Genomic DNA, 11,128 nt, shown 5'->3' on the forward strand with positions numbered 1-11,128 from the left:
TTTGTATTAAATAGGGGAACTTGTCGGCAAATAAAACGGTTTCGCAGACCCAAACGGATGTCATATGTTTTCTTAGTTTATTTGATCGAGTCTCACCCTCAAGTCTTGTGTTTATCCCTCGGGGTAGATACATGATTTGAGGTAGAGTGCTCTTTCATTTAAACTATGAAAAATATGAGGTCAGTTTGATTTCATATTTTTCTAAAATTATATACAAATATATACGTAAATTAAAACGTCCTTCCGAAGCGGACGATGGGATTTCAATTCCGACTGCCGACAGCTTCTTACGGGCGACCCCCCAAACTTTCTTTTAACTTTCTTTTAGTGTCGACATCGACCTAAAGTGATTGATCGACCGATCAGACCACAGGCGATCGATTGATCAAGTCAACCGAGAGTGATTGTTTAACTAATTAAATCGGAGGCGGTCGATCTATTAAGTAAACTGAGTGTGGTCGATCGACCTAGAGTGACTGGACAATCGGACAGGCCAAGGGTGGTCGATCGGTCAAGCCGGCCGAAAAAATCGATTGGGTTAATTCAAAGGAAGCAAACAATTAGAAGTATACACAAAAAACTGGGATATTTATGCATACATTTTTAAAATCATGCAATGCAAATGATTGAATGCGATCGCATTTAAAATGAAACCTGATCATACTTGATGACAAACCAGACTCAACTTAACGATCTCGCGATGATCTAGGGTAGATGAAGTTGTGTAGCAACCCTTTGTTATTCGACGTAACGAAGAGCCTACCTCCAATTGCTCGGCAAAACCACAAGGTGCTTTCCATAAAAAGGAAAATCTTCAAAGGAAGAAGAATTTTCCTTTTGGAAAATTAACTCGATACTCAAGGGAATGAAAAGGACAAGGAAGCCCTTTTACTTGGAGGGTTTTATCCCCTTCATCGAGATTGAAACCACCAAAGCAATCGTGGAATTATTGTAATTCTGGCCGTATGGGATTAAGAACTAGGGCTTAAGGAAATCACAAAAGAAAGCTCCCTAACCAAGTGACTTCCCTCTAACACAAAACCTAGATTTAGATCTCAAACACAAAGACCTAAATGGCTTGCTAAGGAAGAAGTAAGTTGGGGTTTTAGAGGAGTTATACCTTCGTGATGATTGGAGAAGCGTTCTCTCGGCTTGTTCCAAGCTCCTTCAACGCTGGAAGTAGGGATGAATCTCTCCTTCTCAAAGAAGTAAGTTGGGGTTTTAGAGGAGTTATACCTTTGTGATGATTGGAGAAGCGTCCTCTCGGCTTGTTCCAAGTTCCTTCAACGCTGGAAGTAGGGATGAAGCTCTCCTTCTCGAGGAAAGCACAGGAATGTACTTCAAGAACTCTCTCAAGCACTCTCCCTCACTCTTCTCATGAAATGATGGAAGAAGGAGAATGAAGAAGATGAGAAGGTGGAAGGGGAATGAGCAATATCTCACCCAAATGCTTCCTCATGAAAACTATCTCCAACAGGAAAACACTTTTCAAGCTTAATGGAGGAGGAGGAAGAAGAAGATTAAGAGGATGAAGAGGTGGAAGAACAAGCTTACCGAGAGCTCTCCTCCTTCCCAAAAGATCCTCTCTCTCCAGGAGAAGCTCTTCTCAAAACTCTTCCCCTAGAAAAGGCTCTCTTCCTCCGGCTAATCTCCTTGCCCAAGGAAAATGTCTCGGCCGTTCAGGGACCCCCCTTGCAAAAATGGCCAAAATCCCTTGACTTACCTTTGGTCTTTTCCAAAAGTGGCAAAAGACCAAGGTAAATGAGGTGGGTTTTTCACCTACATGTAATGCATATGAGGCTCCCTTTATCTAAGTTGGCGGTACTGCATTTTGACACCAAATTAGGTTAGGCGCCTAAGCATTGCTCTCTCGAGCGAGATACAACATTTTGGGCGCTTAGGCGCCCAAGACTGGGCGTCTGAGTGCCCATCTTTTTAGAATGGGGCTTGGAGCACCACTTTGAACGCATAGGCACGAGACTAGGTGTATATGCTGCTAGTCTCGCCCAAAAAATGGATTTTTGCCTCTAAGCAAAAGTTCATGCGGTTGATTTCTATCAATCATTGAACTGTCAAAGGCTATTGGTGAATGAAGTATGGTTTCCGAACATCTAAATGAACATCTGAGATGTGTCGTATTAGACGAAAATCGTCGGTCTAGGTCAAGTACGACCGGAGTGGTCCATACCTTAATTTTATGCTCGGACATCCGTTGAAGGGTTTTTACATATTCGAAAGCTACGAGAAATCACATATCACTAATATTTGATCTCGTAAATTAAAAGTAGATATTATGGAGGTTTTATATCAGAGACTTTAGTGTTGACGGGCATCGTATTTGAAGAAAATCTTTGGTCGAGACCAAGTACGGACGGAGTGGTCCAAACCCTAATTTTATGCTTGGACATTCGTTGAAGGGTTTTTACAAATTCGAAATCTACAGGAAATTGCATATCACTAAAATTCACCTCGTAACTTAAAAATAAATATTCTTGAGGTTTTATATCAGAGACTTTAGTGTTGACGGGCGTCCAAGACCATCGTTTGGGTGCGTCGGTCCGGACCCTGATCTTCCCAAAATGCACGTGGGAGAGTTCTATGAATGCCTTTGACAACAGTAGGTTCTGAATGGAAGAAGGGTCGTCTTAAAACACTAAAATGGACAACAAATGTGTCCTATGTTAAAATTAACATCACCTAATGGTGAACTCTCTTGGGTAAGGTTGAATTAATACCTATCCCATTTTTGTGCCCAAAACACGTATCAGGAGGTCTGAATGTTTATCTTGGACGACAGAAGACGTTGAAGGAGTGAAATATAGTATCATAGCGTCCAAGTAAGCATCCCTCATATGTGACATCAAAAATGGATGCCAATAACAAATTTATTTTTTTGCACTTTGAAATATAAAATTTTATAGCTCATCACACTCAGTTATTTTATTTTTTTTAATTAATTTTCGTGTTGGGTGAATAAAACAAGCTGTGCTAAAGTATGTATGTTCTTGATGATGAATGCTCAAAAGATTTGTTTATAATGTCAAACGATATGTAGAGACAAACTCACTCTATAAGGCGGTGATCCTCGAAGGAAAAATCATCGTTTTCCATGCAATGAGTGAGAGCCTGAAGACAATTAATATGAATGCATATGTCTAAAATGATGTTTTCGTGGCTATTCTTAAATTGCAAAGAGGTTTCTACTCATTTTTATTTAATTTCAGTTTTATTTTCTTAAATACTTTGAAATGATTATTTTAATATATAGAACTATATGTTAATTCCCAAAGACAAAATTTACGGAATTAGTTTTGGCTTAAATTAAATTTATTAAGATTTTATTGTAATATCAATATTTCTGGTTTTGTAACACAACAGTGGAAATCAAATTTTTTATTATTTGTACATGCAATGCCTAATGAAATTGGTTGATTGTGATGATTTAGTTAAAAAATATTTTTTTTTATATAATTAATTTATGGCTCATTAAATCTTTATTTTTAGATGTTTTACAAAGATTTCTCATAACCAATTTGGTGGAAGTCAATTTTTTTATTATTTGTACTTGCAATGTCTAATGAAATTGGTTGATTGCGTTGATTAAATATATAAAATTAATTAATTAATTTATGGCTTATTAAATCTTTTTTTTTAGTCGTTTTACAAAGATTTATCATCATCAATTTGGATTTAGGTCGGGAAGGTCTACTATGGAAGCTATACATTTATTGAGAGGTTGATGGAGCAGTTCAAAGAGAATAAGGAGGATCTACATATGTTTTTTATTGATTTAAAAAACAGCTTACGATAAGATTCCAAAAGATATCTTTTGGAGAATTCTAGAGAAGAAAGGAGTTGATATGACTTATATTGAATTCATTTAGGATATTTAAACTAAAGCTATTACTTGTGTTCTAACAGGAGGATTGATGAAATATTTTTCTACTTTAGTTGGATTACATCAAGGATTGGCTTTATGCCTTATGCTTTTGTTTTAGTTATGGATGCTCTTTCTGGACAATTATAGGAGGATGTACCTTGGTGTATGCTTTTCGTTGATATATCCTTCTTGTGGATAAGGCTAGAGAAAAAGCTCAGGGAAAAGTTGATTTATGGATGTCTACATTGGAGTCTAAAGACCTTCGTTTGAGTTGAACTAAAATTGAATACTTGGAATTATGGGTGATCAAATTATTAAAATGTGTGAACGCTTTAGATATTTCTGGTATATTGTTCAAAGTGACGGCGATATAGATGGGGATGTTATTAGTAGAATTCAAGTTAGTTGGTTGAAGTGGAGAAATGCTTCGAGCCTATCTTGTGATTAAAAAGTTTCTCTTGTCCACTTAGACTGAAAGGAAAATTTTATAAGATGGTGGTGAGACTTGCATTGCTCTATGGCGTTGAATGTTAGCCTGTAAAAGAAAAGCATAAAACTAAGTTAAGTGTTGCTGAGATGAGAATGCTTAGGTGGAAGAGTAGCTTTACACTTAGAGACAAAATGCGAAATGAATATATTCGTGATATGGTTGGTGTAGCTCCAGTCGCAAAAAAAATTAAAGAGAGTCGTCTTAGATGGCCTGGTCACAGTAAACCTCAACGTTCTGGTAATCCAGTTAGGAGAGTAGATGTTTTAGATTCGACCTATGTTAAGAAAGGCATAGGTAGACCTAGAAAGACTTAGGCATTTTGTATAAAAAATGATCTTATTTTATTAGAAATAAATGAAAATATGACACTCAACAAGACGCAATAGAGAAAATGAATTCATGTAGTTGACCCACTTACTGGGACAAAAGTTTGTTCTTGTTGTTGATTTACAGAGAGTCTGAAATAGAGTGTTTTAGATTCGACCTATGTTAAGAAAGGCATAGGTAGACCTAGAAAGACTTAGGCATTTTGTATAAAAAATGATCTTATTTTATTAGAAATAAATGAAAATATGACACTCAACAAGACGCAATGGAGAAAATGAATTCATGTAGTTGACCCACTTACTGGGATAAAAGTTTGTTGTTGTTGTTGTTGATTTACAGAGAGTCTGAAATAGATAACAACCAAGAAATAGAGAAGAGAGATGAAAAGAAAGAATGTGTTGATAGGCAAGGTAAGTATTGTTGTTGTTGTTGTTGTTAAAATTTAGGTTTTGATATTTCTTTGATGAACCAATTTTCAATTGTAGTGGTATGTTTATAAGCTTGTATAAGGAAAAATAATATTGAGATTGTTTTTAAAATGAAAAAATTTCAGGTATTTATTTTGAAGGGATAAATCATTATTTGAGTAAGATGTACACCTTCTAAAACCAAAAGCAAAAGTTTTTTAGTCTTTTATATTTGTTATTGTGTGTATTTTCGACAATTAGGTGTATTTTAGTTGATGTTTCTCATATTATAGAAGAAAAATTTTAAAATTATAAAAAAGAAATTATATATATATATATATATATATATATATAAACGTAATATTTGTATACACTGTTATTCAACTTATTTTAAGTAGAATCATTACAATTTTGTGATTATATTTTGTTGCACAACTATTATTCAATAGAGAAATTTTGATAGAACATCAAGGGAACTTACTTTTGAATAAAGAGGAATTTACGTACATACAACCCAATTCTTATGTATTTGCATATCTACTACTTAAACCTTCATATTTACATTTATAACACTCAAAATTTTAACATCACATCAAAGATACCGCCATCGTTACATCTTTAAAAGTGAAATATTACCTTTTCATACATAGATTTATGACGCCAAAGTGTCAGAAGTGTAAATATCGAACTTTAGGTGTGAATATGTAAATTCATAAAAATTGCGCGGCATGTGAACTTTAGGTGTTAGATATGTAAATACATAAGAATTGTGTGCTATTTTTGTGAATCTTACTTCAGTATTTTAAATGCCTTTGTACTTATGATTTATATAACTCTGCAAAACTGGGAATAGTAAATCAAAGGAATTTTTCTTTTTGTTTGCTGTTAATGAACTTTGGTTATCATCCAATTTTCTAACTTTTTAAGATAATTACATAACACCATTCAAAAACATTTATATTTACAAAACCACCCAGGTAATTTTTTTTGAACCACTGATAAATTGATACATTTACGTGTGCCACAATCAAACCATTGATAGTTCGATAAAAATGAAAAATACTTTGAAATTTTGATGAAAGAAAGTGCTACATTGGTAAATTGCAATATTTTGAAGGCTGTGTATGTAAATTCTCAGAACTGATCCTGCTTCAGAAGATGCTTTCAGGTTTGTCAATAGTACCTGCTGTCTATTTGAAAATTTTGTTCATGTGATGCTATCTGGAGCTGTATTTCTGTACAGATTTCATGCTTATCAGTTGCAGGAGGAATGAAAGCAATTTTATGAATTAAAAACATAGAATATTGCAAGAAAGCACCTCTTTTTTGTTTTAATTCCATTAAAGACATTGATGTCTGGCGTTTACATACATACCACACAATTCTTATGTATTTACACATCTGACACTTAAACTTTCATATTTCCATGCATAACACTCGATTCTGCATGTTTATGATATCAAAGGGTTATCAATGTAAATATCACATTTTAGTTGCTGGATTTGTAAATATAGAACCGCATGTGGTATGTATGTAAATTTCCCAAATATTAAATTGGAGCTGAATGGTTTTGGAGGAAACTGTACATTAGTTTGAAATATAACTGCATGCTGGTTCAGCATCTTCATATGTCAACCAATTAGTCAAGAGAAACTTTTAGCCCTGATATACCACTTAATTTTTATGATTTACATATGTACCACTTAGTTTTTATTTATTTTTTACATATCTAACACCTAAATATCAATTTTTGCGTGTTTGGCTCATTAATTAACTCGTGTTCGGCTTGTTCGTTAAGTAAACGAGTCGAACATGAGCATATTTTTAAAGCTTGAATTATAAACGAGCTGTTCGCTCACAGCTCTTTGTTCGCTCATGTTCAGCTCGTTTTAGCTCGAAATTAAAAAAAAAATTATATAACTATTTATATAACAATATATTACGTAAATTATTTATATAGTAATATATTATATATATTTATGACTAAGTTTAAATCATAACATCTCATGTGACAATGTGGTTAGTGTCTTCTTTTGTATATATTTGGTTCATTTTCGAATCTCACACTTTACATCTATTTTTTTCAATTTAATTTTAACGAGCCAATTTCTAGCCGAACAAGAATATTTAAATTAAGCCGAACACGAACATACTGTTCACGAGCCGATTTGAACACGAGTCAAATCTGAGCTCGCTCAATCTCGGCTCGTTTACAGCCCTATCTATGCTATGTGACAAAAGATTTGGGTAGTATAATGAAAAATAAAGCATAGGTGTTATGTAAGTACGTAGAAATTAAGTGGTATGTATGTAAATCTCCCTAAAAATCTTCTTATCAATAATTGATCCAATTTTATCTGAAGCAGATATCATGAGGACTGATTTTGATTAAATAATTGTTAATTTTTTTTTAATTTAATGAGTAGATGATAAAATTGGTAACATTTATGAAAGCTATGTTTCGTCTTTATACCCTTTAAATATGGTTTTATGCAAATTTAAAAATTACAATTTTCATCACATTTAATATTAAATATTATATATTACCCCCTTTTTTTACTTTTTGAACAATTAATTAATTTGGAATCTTGAACCTTTTTAAAACTAATGGGATTAATAATGCTTAATTTGTCATTATATGTTATGGCTAAATGTTAGTTATGTCAACCATTTGGCAATGTATGATGAGAAAATGCCTTTAGACTAGGCTAGACCAAGCTTTATGATGATATGTTGATGGTAATAATTTCATTATGGTTTAGTAAGTGGGAAATTTACATATATGTCATGTAAATTTTACGTATTTACATTCCTGACGCTGAAGGTTTTATATTTACACTTATAAACGCTTTTGTGTCGTATGCCTGTGCATGAAAGTTGTATTTCAGTTATTCTTTATATGATGTTAGAGATTTGGGCGGTATGTATGTAAATATAAATTTGTATACATTCCATTCAATTCTTATGTATTTCATTGCCGAATGCCTAAAGTTTCTTCCTGTGTTATTTCACGTTATTCAGTTGTTATTGTGGTGTTATTGATGTGTTATTGTGTTATTATAACATTAGGAATATTCCCATAACACAATAACACATAAATATTACCACAATAACACCTGAATAATGTAGAATAATACGGGAGAAATATTATCCTGCTAAAACAATTTTTTTTTAAATTTTTTTCTGTCACCTTTACATGTCGGCATATCAGTGAACTCCGAACGTAGCTCGACTTTAGGAGTCTTGATGTAATATTTTTTCTATCTATGTTTAGGGAGGGAGGGAGGGAGGGAGGGAATTATCATAAATTAATTCTACGTAATTTTTTAAAAGCCCAATATAAATAATCCTTATTAAATATGATTTAAATATAATTAATTTGGAAGACTATCATAATTACTAATTAATAGTAACTTATCAGATTGATTAATAATTAAACGATTATAGCGCTAATGAACTGACCTAATTCAAATTTTAATTAATTTATTAATGACGAAAATAATTTTTTTATAATAATCAGTTAATCTACCAACAGGCCATGCCTAATTATCATAATTCAAAACAAATAGAAGTTTAAAATATCTTAAAGAAAATCTTAATCTAAATAAATAATTATTGATTACACCATTGAAATATGCTTTCATTGATTTTTTTTTCTTAACTAGCATTCTTAATACTCATAAAATATTAATAATTTAATTAAAAACTTATTAAGATTTGATTAATTTATATGGTAATAATTATTATTTATTAATTAATTAACCAATTATTATATACCAGACTATCTTAATTATATAGTTAATGACTAGTCATTTTAAATATTTAGCAACATCCGACAAATTAATCAATTTTTTTTTCTATCCTGCACTTTTTTATTGTAATTGAATATTGATCAAATATAATCAGCTTAATTTTTTTTGTAATTAATTGTTAATGATCAGTTATATATTTAACAAAAAAATATTAATTGTTCATATCAAACTTAGTCAACAAAATTTTAATGACCGCCATTATTAACTAATTATTCATTATAAGCCTAACTAATTTCTAATTTTCATAATTAGTCTTGATGTATGCCACAATATCAATGGTGGTAAAGTGATAAATTAATATCTCAACGTAGTACGAGATCCAACACACACTAATTAAAAAAAAAGTTTGTGCGAAGAGACAATTTTTATTTGGGAAAAAAAACATGGAGCCTGGCCCAATTGAAATAATATACTTTGTAATTATGAGCACATACTCCCACTTTTCTTTTGAACTAGGAAAATGGAATTGTAAAATTGATGTGCAACAACATTTCAGCAACAATGGTCTTATCGGGTTGTAGTTGATTGCTATGAAGGTGGTAGCCCGCAATGATTGTTGTTTTTGATAGTTGTGGTGTCAGCTGGTTGTAGAGGTCATAGTTAAAAGTCGTGATAGCAGTTTGCCCAGTAGGTTGTGGATGGTTGCTTCAGAATTGTCGATTGGCCACAGATGTCATACTAGAGATCTACAGGAGTTGTGAGGCACGTAGGGCGTAGTTTGTCACATTGTCCATAGTAGTAAGTTGCGGTAAAGTCTATAAGCCCCGAAGGCTTGAGTTGGGAGTTACAATAATGTCTATAGGCCACAAAGATCGTGATTGGAAGTTGTGTGATCTGTGAGTCATGTTGGTCGTAGTTGATCGCATATGTCATAATGCTGAACTACAATAATTTTTTTAGGCCACCGAGGCTAGAGTTTGGAGCTGTAATAACATCTGTAAGCCACAGAGGTAAAGTTGGGGGTTGTGTGATGAGAGAACTTCAGGAGTTCAGAGAAGGTTATTGTATTCTGAGTACGACGATCTTAAGCACTTACTATAGAGAGTTACACCATCTTATAGGTGAATTGTTACACTATCTTTGGGTTGCATCATTACATCATATTCAAGGTGTGTTGTTACATCAGCTTTGGGGTGCGGCGTTACACCATCTTTGAGGTGTGTTGCTACACCATCTTTGGGGTGTGTCTTTACAATGTCTTGTAGCTTTGGGGTTGTTATACTGTCAGATTCATTGTTGCATCGAGCAGGGGCGGCCAACGGTGGTCGACGACGGCCACCAAACGATGGTCAATGATGTGGCCTTAACTTAAGTTCAGGTGCACTTGTACTCTGGAGCCTTACGTAAGTTTACATATCGCTTTTATAATATAGAAGTGTGAGTCTAGGTTGTCGAACCCACAGGGAGCAACATGTTTAAGTTTTAGGAAAAGTTCTAACCTACTAAATTTGTTCTTAGCTTGGAAGTAAAATTTGTTCAAAGTCATGCTAACTAGTCCCACTGAATTGCAAACTACTATTAAAAGTTTACTCCTACTGAAATTCTACTTAATATACTTGGATTGGTGATAATTAAGTTATAAAGCTACATTCTCTTACAATGATCTAAGTGGAGTGAAGGAAATGAAAAATGCAAAATGTGAATGAGGCCAGTGACAAATATGAGCAACTCTCTTCTTTACCAGCTTCCAAGTGCATAAAGAAGTTTGGTTCCAATAGTTTTAATTTCGTAAACCACAATTTGAACCAATCAAAGATTATTTCTCTAACATTTGTATCTCTTTACAAAGTACTTCAACCTATAGATTAATGCGAATAATTTAGTTATTCTTCCATAGCTATCCCGAGTCATTATGGATCACAACACATTTTAACTAATCACTTGGCCAGAATGGAAAGTAAATGAAGACTTGAAGGTTACTCTTCACATTATAGATTTAAAAATAATTTTAAAGGCATTCTTTCATTCCTACGCTTTATGCTTAATCACTATCAGGGAAAAGGTAAAATGACCGCTCTTAAAGCATTGAGAAAACATGACAACCCTCTTTGAAAACAAGTAAATCCACTATAGAATTGTGTTTACAGAAATGCAATAACAAGAATACAAAATACTTAGTTTTTCCCCTTTACAAAGTACTGAGAATGCTTCCCCAAGAATCTCCTAGTCCTCTTGTTTCTTTCCTCAAGTCTGTCCTCACTTTACACTTGAG

General features: G+C 33.1%; 1 protein-coding gene across 3 annotated transcripts in view; it reads left to right on the plus strand.

Annotated features, from left to right (window-relative positions):
- The window catches only part of LOC110023757 (putative pentatricopeptide repeat-containing protein At3g23330), a 38,049-nt gene extending 31,341 nt beyond the window's left edge, over positions 1-6,708 (plus strand). The window contains exon 6 of one of the 3 annotated variants that reach the window (XM_020723323.1): positions 6,243-6,708. The gene's annotated coding sequence lies outside the window, so the exon portion shown is untranslated. The remainder of the gene's footprint in view (positions 1-6,242) is intronic. The other 2 variants (XM_020723321.1, XM_020723322.1) reach the window with 2 other exon arrangements.
- The last annotated feature ends 4,420 nt before the right edge of the window (positions 6,709-11,128 follow it).

The sequence above is a fragment of the Phalaenopsis equestris genome, unplaced genomic scaffold (assembly GCF_001263595.1).
Source record: "Phalaenopsis equestris unplaced genomic scaffold, ASM126359v1 Scaffold000229, whole genome shotgun sequence".
Classification (NCBI taxonomy): Eukaryota; Viridiplantae; Streptophyta; class Magnoliopsida; order Asparagales; family Orchidaceae; genus Phalaenopsis; species Phalaenopsis equestris.